At 44.6% G+C, this 12,500-nt stretch overlaps 1 protein-coding gene and 1 long non-coding RNA gene across 2 annotated transcripts in view; one reads left to right on the top strand and one right to left on the bottom strand.

The window, feature by feature from the left end:
- Positions 1 to 12,500, top strand: part of LOC120059732 (E3 ubiquitin-protein ligase TRIM9-like) — a 1,105,060-nt gene that overhangs the window by 322,716 nt on the left and 769,844 nt on the right. The gene's annotated exons all lie outside the window — the stretch shown is intronic.
- LOC120060138 overlaps positions 1,282 to 12,500 on the bottom strand; it is an 11,901-nt gene continuing 682 nt past the window's right edge. The window contains exons 2-3 of the long non-coding RNA XR_005478192.1: positions 4,270 to 4,343; positions 1,282 to 1,516 (exon numbers count right to left, since the gene is read on the bottom strand). This is a non-coding gene — a long non-coding RNA (uncharacterized LOC120060138). The remainder of the gene's footprint in view (positions 1,517 to 4,269; positions 4,344 to 12,500) is intronic.

Below are 12,500 nucleotides of genomic sequence, written 5' to 3'. Positions count from 1 at the left end.
GTTCCACTCACTGTATATATTGCACATAAATATATTTCACTACAATAGTCATCATGGTCAAGAAACTTAATGTTATTTACCAAACACATTTATTTATATGTCATATATATTTAGTATTTACAATATTTACATTACAGGGAAGGTAACCTGCTATAGGGCTCTGGTAACCTGGTAACCTCATAGGGCTCTGGTAACCTGGTAAATAGGGCTCTGGTAACCTGGTAACCTCATAGGGCTCTGGTAACCTGGTAACCACATAGGGCTCTGGTTACCTGGTAACCTCATAGGGCTCTGGTAACCTGGTAACCTCATAGGGCTCTGGTAACCTGGTAACCACATAGGGCTCTGGTTACCTGGTAACCTCATAGGGCTCTGGTAACCTGGTAACCTGGTAACCTCATAGGGCTCTGGTAACCTGGTAACATAGGGCTCTGGTAACCTGGTAACCTCATAGGGCTCTGGTAACCTGGTAACCTCATAGGGCTCTGGTAACCTGGTAACCACATAGGGCTCTGGTAACCTGGTAACCTCATAGGGCTCTGGTAAGTGAAGTATAGGGAATAGGCTGTGATGTCAGATTGGTCCTCATTGGGTTGCAAAATTCCGGTAACTTTCCCAAAATTCCCAGGTTTTCCATAAATCCTGAAGCAGTGTGGCAGATTACTCCTCCTGCAGTAGAGAGTCCTGATGCAGACCACCAGCCTACCAGTCAGGCATTCCATCAGGAATTATATTACTACCAGGTTACCAATCAGGTCATTACATCAGAGATTAGTTCACTTCTGTGGTTCTCTGCATCTGAGTAATGTAGCTGACGAACATATCAGGACGTCTGTCTGTCTGTCTGTCTGTCTGTCTGTCTGTCTGTCTGTCTGTCTGTCTGTCTGTCTGTCTGTCTGTCTGTCTGTCTGTCTGTCTGTCTGTCTACGTCTGTCTGTGTGACTGTCTACGTCTGTCTGTCTGTTTGACTGTCTACGTCTGTCTGTCTGTCTGTCTGTCTGTCTGTCTGTCTGTCTGTCTGTCTGTCTGTCGGTCTGTCGGTCTGTCGGTCTGTCGGTCCGTGCGTCTGTCTGTGTGTATGTCTGTTTGTCTGTGTGTCTGTGTGTCTGTCGGTCTGTGTATCTGTCTGTCCGTGTGTCTGTCTGTCCCTGTGTCCGCCTGTCTGTCTTTGTCTGTCAGTCTTTCTTTCTGTCTACAACCACAGCTCAGAGACCACCAACCAAACTCCAACCAAATGTTTTTGTTCTAACCCATGAAGGCATGTCAATGAACACAGAAGCACTCCCGCATAGTGTCATGATATAATCCAAGTGTCGTAAAATAGCATCCACGTGTCGTCATGGTTTTTGGCAGCTGAACTCGGAGATTGTCTGAATGTAGAGTTGAGTAAAATAGAGTAGAGTATGTGTGAGCTTCTATGAACGTCCTAACATAACTAACGTTCCCCATGACACATATAGATAGTACTAGCAGTCTCTCTGTTCATTTTCCAAGGCACTTCTCTCTTTCATGGGCTCTGTTGAGAGAGTTGGAGAGAGAGACAGAGAGAGACAGAGAGAGAGAGAGAGACAGAGAGAGAGAGAGAGAGAGAGACAGAGAGACAGAGAGAGAGACAGAGAGACAGAGAGAGAGAGAGAGAGAGAGAGAGAGAGAGAGAGAGAGAGAGATTTAGTGAACTTTGTACTTGGCTGCATGTGGAATTTCTTCCTAGAGAAAGTGGTCTGAGAGGCTTCAGTGGTATTAATAACATATAGAGACATTACAGACTAATGATATATCTGGAGAGACAGAGAGGGGGGAGAGGAGGAGAGAGGGACGGAGGGAGGGGGGAGAGAGAGAGTTGGAGAGAGACAGAGAGGGGGGAGAGAGGAGGAGAGAGGGAGGGAGGGAGGGAGGGAGGGAGGGAGGGGGGAGAGAGAGAGTTGGAGAGAGACAGAGAGGGGGGAGAGAGGGGCAGAGAGACAGAGAGGGGGTGAGAGGAGAAGAGAGGGAGGGAGGGGGGAGAGAGAGAGTTGGAGAGAGACCGAGAGGGGGTGAGAGATGGAGAGAGACAGAGAGGGGGTGAGAGGAGGAGAGAGACAGAGAGGGGGGAGAGAGAGAGGCAGGGAGGGACGGCGGGAGAGAGAGAGAGTTGGAGAGAGACAGAGAGGGGGGGAGAGGAGGAGAGAGACAGAGAGGGGGGGAGAGGAGGAGAGAGACAGAGAGGGGGGAGAGAGGAGGAGAGAGGGAGGGAGGGCGGGAGAGAGAGAGTTGGAGAGAGACCGAGAGGGGGTGAGAGTTGGAGAGAGACAGAGAGGGGGGGGGACAGGGAGAGAGAGAGAGGGAGGGAGGGACGGCGGGCGGGAGGGAGGGAGGGAGAAAAAGAAAAGAGCGTAAGAGTAACAGCGATGACAGTCTGATATATTTGACTGTAATATATATATATATACAAAAAAAAAATCACTGTTTCACATGGGTCACATCTACAATAAAAAACGTAATTCTGTTTTCCCCTATTTAATGTCTTTCTGGAATTCTTTTGATTTGACGACTCTACCACTAAATCAACGGCTACAGATTGACACTGGAATTTACAGACCTACGAACTATTTGTTATTGAATTCAACGACTGAATTATACTGCTATGGAGCTCAGCCCTACAGCACACACACACACACACACACACACACACACACACACACACACACACACACACACACACACACACACACACACACACACACACACACACACACACACACACACACACACACACACACACACCGTCAGACAGTGTACACAGCAGCCTAGCATATAATTCACTTTTACTAGCGGGAGGAAACGAATGCTGATTTATCTGCTATAAAGACACTCATTATATACGCTCTACCCCTTAAACACTGGGATAAAGAGGTGACAAGGTAGAGAGAGAGGGAAGGATGAAAGGAGAGAGGAAACAGCAGAAAGAGGGAAGGAGGGAGAGAGAGAGAGGTGAAGCGATAGAGAGAAGGAGGGAGAGAGAGGTGAAGCGATAGAGAGAAGGAGGGAGAGAGAGAGGTGAAGCGATAGAGGGAGAGAGAGGGAGAGAGAGAGAGGAAGCGATAGAGAGAAAGAGGGAAGGAGGGAGATATAGAGAGGTGAAGCGATAGAGAGAAAGAGCAAAGGAGGGAGAGATAGAGGGAAAGATGGAAAGAGAAAAAGAGGGAGCGAGAGAGAGGGAAAGAAAGAAGGAGGGAGAGAGAGAGAGGAAGAGAGAGGGAAAGAGACAAGGAGGGGAGAGAGGAAGAGATAGAGAGGAGGAGGGCGAGAGAGAGGGAAAGAGAGAAGAGGGGAGAGAGAGATAAGAAGGGGGGGGGGAAAAGGAAAAAAGGGAAAGAGAGGAGGGAGAGAGAGAGAGGAAGTGATAGAGGGAAAGAGAGAAGGAGGGAGAGAGAGAGAGGAAAAGAGGGGGAAAGAGAGAAGGAGGGGGAGAGAGAGAGTGGAAGAGATAGAGGGAAAGAGAAGGAGGGGGAGAGAGCGAGAGAGAGAGGGAAAGAGAGAAGGAGGGGGGAGAGAGAGAGGAAGAGAGAGTGAAAGAGAGAAGGGGGAGAGAGAGAGGGAAAGAGAGAGAGGAAGAGGGGAGAGAGAGAGAAGAAGAGATAGGGGAGAGAGAGAGGAAGTTATAGAGGGGAAGAGAGAAGGCGGGGGAGAGAGAGGAAGAGATAGAGGGAAAGAGAGGAGGGGAGAGAGAGAGAGGAAGAGAAACGAAGGGGGAGAGAGAGGGAAAGAGAGGAGGGGAGAAAGAGAGAGAGGAAGAGAAAAGAAGGGGGAGAGAGAGGAAGAGATAGAGGGAAAGAGAGAGAGAGAGAGAGAGAGAGGGAAGGAAGGAGGGAGAGAGAGAGAGAGGAAGATAGAAGAAGGAGGAGAGAGAGGACGAGGGAAGGAGGGAGAGAGAGAGGTGAAAGGAAGAAAGAGGAAGAGATAGAGGGAAAGAGAGAAGGAGGGGGAGAGAGAGAGAGAGGAAGAGAGAGAAGAAGGGGGAGAGAGAGGAAGAGATAGAGGGAAAGAGAGGAGGGAAGAGAGAGAGAGAAAGAGAGAGACAGGAAGAGGGAAGGAGGGAGAGAGAGAGGTGAAAGGAAGAGAGAAGAAGAGATAGAGGGAAAGAGAGAAGGAGGGGGAGAGAGAGATAGGAAGAGAGAGGCAAAGAGAGAAGGAGGGGGAGAGAGAGGAAGAGGGAAGGAGGGAGAGAGAGAGGTGAAAGGAAGAGAGAGGAAGAGATAGAGAAAGTGAGATAATCTTCCATAGTCTTACCAGGTTATTCTACCTCTCTGTACACCTCTGACTGCCTGCCAGTCTGGTAAGAAGACGGGCACACCTCTTATAGTCTGAAAAACAACACCACAGGTCAGTCTACAAACAACAATGTTTTGAGTAACTCACACATTCTTAGAGTAAGTCATTATTGCTGGAATGCATCGTTGTTATAATTTAGAATAATGACATATACACTGAGTGCACAAAACATTAGGAACACCTGTTCTTTCCATGACGTAGACTGACCAGGTGAATCCAGGTGAAAGCTATGATCCCTTATTGATGTCACTTCTTAAATCCACTTCATTCAGTGTAGATGAAGGGGAGGAGATTAAAGAAGGATTTTTAAGCTTTGAGACAATTCAGACATGGATTGTGTCTGTGTGCCATTCAGAGGGTGAATGGACAAGACAAAATATGTAAGTGCTTTTGAATGGGGTACGGTAGTAGGTGCCAGGCGCACCGGTTTGTGTCAACAACTGCAACGCTGCTCGGTTTTTGCATGCTCAATAGTTTCCCGTGTGTATCAAAAATGGACGACCACCCAAAGAAAATACAGCCAACTTGACACAACTGTTGGAAGCATGACAAATGATGCTGGAGGGGAAGGCTAACGTTTTACTCCTAACCAACTCTGCTATTTTGTTATTTGTTTTTGCGTTGTTTGTAACTTATTTTTTTAAATGAATTTGATATACTGCTTTCCCGGGAACAGGCCCAAATCCCCGTCATTTGCATGAAGAAAATATGGAGAAAAAGGGGTCGGAGGTCGGGCTTCCTTCGGAAAATTCTTAGGCGAGTGAGTACACCTCCACTACCATCCGTTCAATTGGCCAACGTCATTGGAAAAGAAAATGGATGATATGCGACCAAGACCATCCTACCAACGGGACATTAAAAACTGTACTATCGAGTCGTGGCTGAACGGCGACACGGATAATATAAAACTGGCGGGATTATACATTCATCGGCAGGACAGAGAAATTATATCTGCTAAAACGAGGAGCGGGGGTGTGTGCCTATTTGTCAATAACAGCTGGTGCGCGATGTCTAATATTAACCTCTCTAGGGTATGTGGGACGGTGGTGTCTCACCTCGTCAACAGCCAGTGAAACTGCAGGGCGCCAAATTCAAAACAACAGAAATCCCATAATTATAATTCCTCAAACATACATGTATTTTACACCATTTTAAAGATACACTTGTTGTAAATCCAGCCACAATGTCCGATTTCAAAAAGGATTTACGACGAAAGCAAACCAAACGATTATGTTTGGTCAGAGCCAAATCACAGAAAAACACAGCCATTTTTCCAGCCAAAGAGTGGAGTCTCAAAAAGCAGAAATATAGATAAAATGAATCACTAACCTTTGAGGATCTTCATCAGATGACACTCATAGGACTTCATGTTACACAATACATGTATATTTTGTTTGGTAAAGTTCATATTTATATACAAAAATCTGAGTTTACATTGGCGCGTTATGTTCCGTAGTTCCAAAACATCTGGTGATTTTGCAGAGAGCCACATCAATTTACAGAAATAGTCATCATAATTGTTGATGAAAATACAAGTGTTATACATGGGATTTTAGATCCACTTCTCCTTAATGCAACCGGTGTGTCAGATTTCAAAAATACTTTACGGAAAAAGCAAACCATGCAATAATCTGAGTACAGCGCTCAGACGACAAATCAACCCAAAGAGATATCTGCCATGTTGGAGTCAACATAAGTCAGAAATAGCATTATAAATATTCACTTATCTTTGATGATCTTCATCAAAATGCAGTCCCAGGAATCCCTGTTCCACAATAAATGTTTGTTTTGTTCGATAATGTCCATCATTTATGTCCAAATTCCTCCTTGTTGTTCGCGCGTTCGGTACACAATCTAAACTCAGGACGGGTGGGCAGGTCCAGGCAAAAGTTCAGACGAAAAGTAATATTACAGTCCGTAGAAACATGTCAAACGAAGTATAGAATCAATCTTTAGGATGTTTTTAACATAAATCTTCAATAATATTCCAACCGGAGAATTCCTTTGTCTTCAGAAATGCGATGGAACTCAATCTAACTCTCACATGAACGCACATGGTCAGCGCATGGTCAGCTCATGGCAGACCTTACTCAATCCCCTCTCATTCGCCCCACCTCACAGTAGAAGCATCATACAAGGTTCTAAAGACTGTTGACATCTAGTGGAAGCTTTAGGAAGTGCAACATGACCCCATTTCCACTGTATCTTGGATAAGCAAAGAGTTGAAAAACTAAAAACCTCAGATTTCCCACTTCCTGGTTGGATTTTTTCTCAGCTTTTTGCCTGCCATATGAGTTCTGTTATACTCACAGACATAATTCAAACAGTTTTAGAAACTGCAGTGTTTTCTATCCAAATCTACCAATAATATGCATATCCTAGCATCTGGGCCTGAGTAGCAGGCAGTTTACTCTGGGCACGCTTTTCATCCGGACGTGAAAATACTGCCCCCAACCCCAAAGAAGTTAAAGATAAACTGTAGACGACACTATCTACCAAGAGAGTTTTCATCAATATTTTTCGCAGCTGTTTATTTACCACCACAAACCGATGCTGGCACTAAGACTGCACTCAACAAGCTGTATAAGGCCATAAGCAAACAGGAAATGCTCATCCAGAAGCGACACTCCTAGTGGCCAGGGATTTTAATGAAGGCAACTTAAATCCATTTTACCTCATTTCTGCCATCATGTCACATGTGCAACCAGAGGGCAGAAAAAACTCTAGACCACCTTTACTCCACACACACAGAGACACGTACAAAGCTCTCCCTCACCCTCCATTTGGCAAATCTGACCAGAGTTCTATCTTCCTGATTCCTGATTACAAGCAAAAACTAAAGCAGGAAGTACCAGTGACTCGCTCAATACGGAAATGGTCAGATGACGCGGATGCTACGCTGCAGGACTGTTTTGCTAGCACAGACTGGAATATGTTCCGGGATTCATCCAATGTCATTGAGGAGTATACCCTCTCAGTCATCGGCTTCATCAGTAAGTGCATCGACGACGTCGTCCCCACAGTGAACGTACGTACATATCCCAACCAGAAACCATGGATTACAGGCAACATCCGCATCGAGCTAAAGGTTAGAGCTGCCCTGTTCAAGGAGCGGGACATTAATCCGGACGCTTATAAGAAATCCCGCTATGCCCTCAGACGAACCATCAAACAGGCAAAGCATCAATACAGGATTAAGATCGAATCCTACTACACCGGCTCTGACGCTCGTCAGAAGTGGCAGGGCTTGAAAACTATTTTGGACTACAAAGGGTAACCCAGCCATGAGCTGCCCAGTGACGCGAGCCTACCAGACGAGCTAAATGCCTTTTATGCTCGTTTCGAGGAAAGCAACACTGAAGCATGCATGAGAGCACCAGCTGTTCCAGACGACTGTGTGATAACGCTCTCGGTAGCCGATGTGAGCAAGACCTTTAAACTTGTCAACATTCACAAAGCCGCGGGGCCAGACAGATTACCAGGACGTGTACTCAAAGCATGCACGGACCAACTGACAAGTGTCTTCACTGACATTATCAACCTCTCCCTGACCGAGTCTGTAATACCTTCATGTTTCTAGCAGACCACCATAATCCTTGTGCCCAAGGAAGCAAAGGTAACCTACCTAAATGATTACCGCCCCGTAGCACTCACTTCGGTAGCCGTGAAGTGCTTTGAAAGGCTGGTCATGGCTCACATCAACAGCATCATCCCGGATACCCTAGATCCACTCCAATTCACATACCGCCCCAACAGATCCACAGATGACGCAATCTCAATTGCACTCCACACTGCCCTTTCCCACCTGGACAAAAGGAACACCTATGTCAGAATGCTGTTCATTGAACACAGCTCAGCGTTCAACACCATAGTTCCCACAAAGCTCATCACTAAGCTAAGGACCCTGGGACTAAACACCTCCCTCTGCAACTGAATCCTGGACTTCTTGACGGGCCGCCCCCAGGTGGTAAGGGTAGGCAACAACACGTCTGCCACGCTGATCCTCAACACTGGGGCCCCTCAGGGGTGAGTGCTTAGTCCCTTCCTGTACTCCCTGTTCACCCACGACTGTGTGGTCAAACACGACTCCAACACCATCATTAAATTTGTTGACGACACAGTGGAAGGCCTGATTACCGATAACGATGAGACAGCCTATAGAGAGGAGGTCAGAAACCTGGCTGCGTGGTGCCAGGACAACAACCTCTCCCTCAATGTGAGCAAGACAAAGGACCTAATCGTGGACAACAGGAAAAGGGGGGCCAAACAGGCCCCCATTAACATCGACGGGGCAGTAGTGGAGCGATTTGAGAGTTTCAAGTTCCTTGGTGTCCACATCACAAACATATTATCAAACTATCACACACCAAGACAGTCGTGAAGAGGGCACGACAACACCTTTTCCCCCTCAGGAGACTGAAAAGATTTGGCATGGGCCCCCAGATCCTCAAAAAGTTCTACAGCTGCACCATCGAGAGTATCCTAACAGTTGCATCACAGCCTGGTATGGCAACTGCTCAGCATCTGACTACTACTGACACTACAGAGGGTAGTGCGTACGATCCAGTACTTCACTGGGGCCAAGCTTCCTGCCATCCAGTACGTGTATGCTAGGCGGTGTCATAGACTGTTCTCTCTGCTACCTCACGGCAAGCAGTACTGGAGCCCCAAGTCTAGGACCAAAAGGCTCCTTAACAGCTTCTACCCCCAAGCCATAAGACTGCTGAACAATTAATCAAATGGCTACCTGGACTATTTACATTGACACCCCTTCCCCCATTAGTTTTTACACTGCTGCTACTCGTTGTTTATTATCTACTCATAGTCACTTCACCCCTACCTACATGTACAAATTACCTTGACTAACCTGTACCCCTGCACATTGACTCAGTACCGGTAGCCCCTGCATATAGCCTCGTTATTGTGATTTTATTGTGTTACTTTTTATAATTTTTTACTTTAGTTTATTTGGTAAATATTTTCTTAACTCTTTCTTGAACTGCATTGTTGGTTAACCTGTTATGGCTGCAAGGGGCAGTATTGAGTAGCCAGTTAAATCGTGCCCATTTCAAACGGCCTCGTACTCAATTCTTGCTCGTACAATATGCATATTATTATTACTATTGGATAGAAAACACTCTCTAGTTTCTAAAACCGTTTGAATTATTTCTCTGAGTGAAACAGAAGTCATTCTGCAGCACACTTCCTGACCAGGAAGTGGAATGTCAGAAATCGATGCTCTGTTCAACTTCATGCCTATACATGGGCGTGATACGTAAGAGTCTACATACACTTCATACACCTTCCCCTGGTTGTCAAGAGGCGGTGAGAGAAAAAATTTCGTGTTTATCTTGGTCTGAGGTTGAATTAAAGCTCTTTGTTTGACGTGACCGTCCATTTCCTGTTTCTGGAGCGCGCGAAAGAGGACATGGATTTGCCTTCTGTTTTGCTCTCGTTATGGACGACTAACATCTCCGTCTTAGATTTTATTTGATACATGTGACCATATCATCGTAACGTATGTTTTTTCAATATAGTTTAATCAGATTATTGAAATTTTTTCGGGAGTTTTGCCGTGTTCCGTTCTCTGACTTTGTTGACGTTGGAGTGATCCGTGCCACTTGGCAAGTGCCCATGCTAAATGAAGAGGGATATTTGCCGTTCCAGATCAAAACAACGACTGTTCTGGACAAAGGACACCTTGTCCAACATTCTGACGGAAGATCACCAAAAGTAAGAAACATTTTATGATGCTATTTCTAATATCTGTCGTGCATGTGAACTGGTCGTGGGCGCCCAAGTGTTTCTGGCTATTGTGGCTACGCTAATATAACGCTACATTTTGTTTTCGCTGTAAAACATTTAATAAATCGGAAATATTGTCTGGAATCACAAGATGCCTGTCTTTCAATTGCTGTACACTATGTATTTTTCAGAAATGTTTTATGATGAGTAATTAGGTATTTGACGTTGGTGTCTGTAAATATTATGGCTGCTTTCGGTGCAATTTCTGATTGTAGCTGAAATGTAAACTATGATTTATACCTGAAATATGCAAATTCTTCGAACAAAACATATGCTATACAATAAATATGTTATCAGACTGTCATCTGATGAAGTTGTTTCTTGGTTAGTGGCTATTTATATCTTTATTTGGTCGAATTTGTGATAGCTACTGATGGAGTAAAAAACTGATGGAGTAAGAATAGTGGTGTCTTTTGCTAACGTGGTTAGCTAATAGATTTACATATTGTGTCTTCCCTGTAAAACATTTTAAAAATCGGACATGTTGGCTTGATTCACAAGATGTGTACCTTTCATCTGGTGTCTTGGACTTGTTAATGTGTGAAAGTTAAATATTTAAAAAATATATATTTTGAATTTCGCGCCCTGCACTTTGAGCTGGCTGTTGTCATAAGTGTACCGACGTCGGGCTTGCACGCCAAACAGGTTAAGAACTTGTCAGTAAGTATTTCACTTTAAGGTCTACTACACCTGTTGTATTCTTTGCATGTGACAAATAAAGTTTGATTTGATTGGAGTCAACATGGTCCAGCATCCCAGTGGAACGCTTTCGACACCTTGGAGAGTCCATGACCCGACGAGTTGAAGTTGTTTTGAGGGCGTAGGGGGAGGGGGGAGGGGGGGTTCATGAAAGGTGTTCCTAATGTTTGAAAAACAGTGTATATACAATACCAGTCAAAAGTTTGGAAACACCTACTCATTCTAGGGCTTTTCTTTATTTTTACTATTTTTACTATTTTAAATAATAGTGAAGACATAACACAATAATAGTGATGAAATAACACTTATGGAATCATGTAGTAACCAAAACTAATCAAAATATATGTTATATTTGAGATTCTTCAAAGTAGCCACCCTTTGCCTTGATGACAACCAGTTTCATGAGGTAGTCACCTGGAATACATTTCAATTAACAGGTGTGCCTTGTTAATTTGTGGAATTTCTTTCCTTCTTAATGCGTTTGAGCCAATCTGTTGTGTTGTGACAAGGTAGGGGTGGTATACAGAAGGTAGCCCTATTTGGTAAATGACCAAGTCCATATTATGGCAAGAACAGCTCAAATAAGCAAAGGGAAATGACAGTCCATCATTTCTTTAAGACATGAAGGTCAGTCAATATGGAAAATGTCAAAAACTTTTAAAGTTTCTTCAAGTGCAGTCGCAAAAACCATCAAGTGTTATGATGAAACTGGCTCTCATGAGGACCGCCACAGGAAAGGAAGACACAGAGTTACCTCTCCTGCAGAGGATACGTTCATTAGAGTTACCAGCCTCAGAAATTTCAGGCCAAATAAATGCTTCATGGAGTTCAAGTAACATACACATCTCAACATCAACAGTTCAGAGGAGACTGCGTGAATCAGGCCTTCATGTTCAAATTGCTTCAAAGAAACCACCACTAAAGTGCACCAATAAGAAGAAAAGACTTGCTTGGGCCAAGAAACACGAGCAATGGACATTAGACCGGTGGAGATCTGTCCTTTTGTCTGATGAGTCCAAATTTGAAATTTTTGGTTCCAACCGCCGTGTCTTTGTGAGACGCAGAGTAGGTGAACGGATGATCTCCGCATATGTCGTTCCCACCGTGAAGCATGGAGGAGGAGGTGTGATGGTGTGGGGAAACTTTGTTGGTGACACTGTTAGTGATTTATTTAGAATTCAAGGCACACTTAACCAGTATGGTTACCACAGCATTCTGCAGTGATAAGCCATCCCATCTGGTTTGCACTAAGTGGGACTATCATTTGTTGTCAACAGGACAATGACCCTAAACACACCTACAGACTGTGTAAGGGCTAGTTGACCGAGAAGGAGAGTGATGGAGTGCTGCATCAGATGACCTGGCCTCAACAATCACCCAATCTCAACCCAATTGAGATGGTTTATAATGAGTTGGACCGCAGAGTGAAGGAAAAGCAGACAACTAGTGCTCAGCATATGTGGGAACTCCTTCCAAACTGTTGGAAAAACATTACAGGTGAAGCTGGTTGAGATAACGCCAAGAGTGTGCAAAGCTGTCATCAAGGCAAAAGGTGGCTACTTTGAAAAATCTAAAAATCTAAAATACATTTTGATTTGTTTAACACTTTTTTTTGGTTACTACATGAATCCATATGTGTTATTTCATAGTTTTAATGTCTTTTACTATTATTCTGCAATGCAGAT

The sequence above is a fragment of the Salvelinus namaycush genome, chromosome 15 (genome assembly GCF_016432855.1).
Source record: "Salvelinus namaycush isolate Seneca chromosome 15, SaNama_1.0, whole genome shotgun sequence".
Lineage (NCBI taxonomy): Eukaryota > Metazoa > Chordata > Actinopteri > Salmoniformes > Salmonidae > Salvelinus > Salvelinus namaycush.
This window is presented reverse-complemented; position numbering and strand designations above follow the sequence as displayed.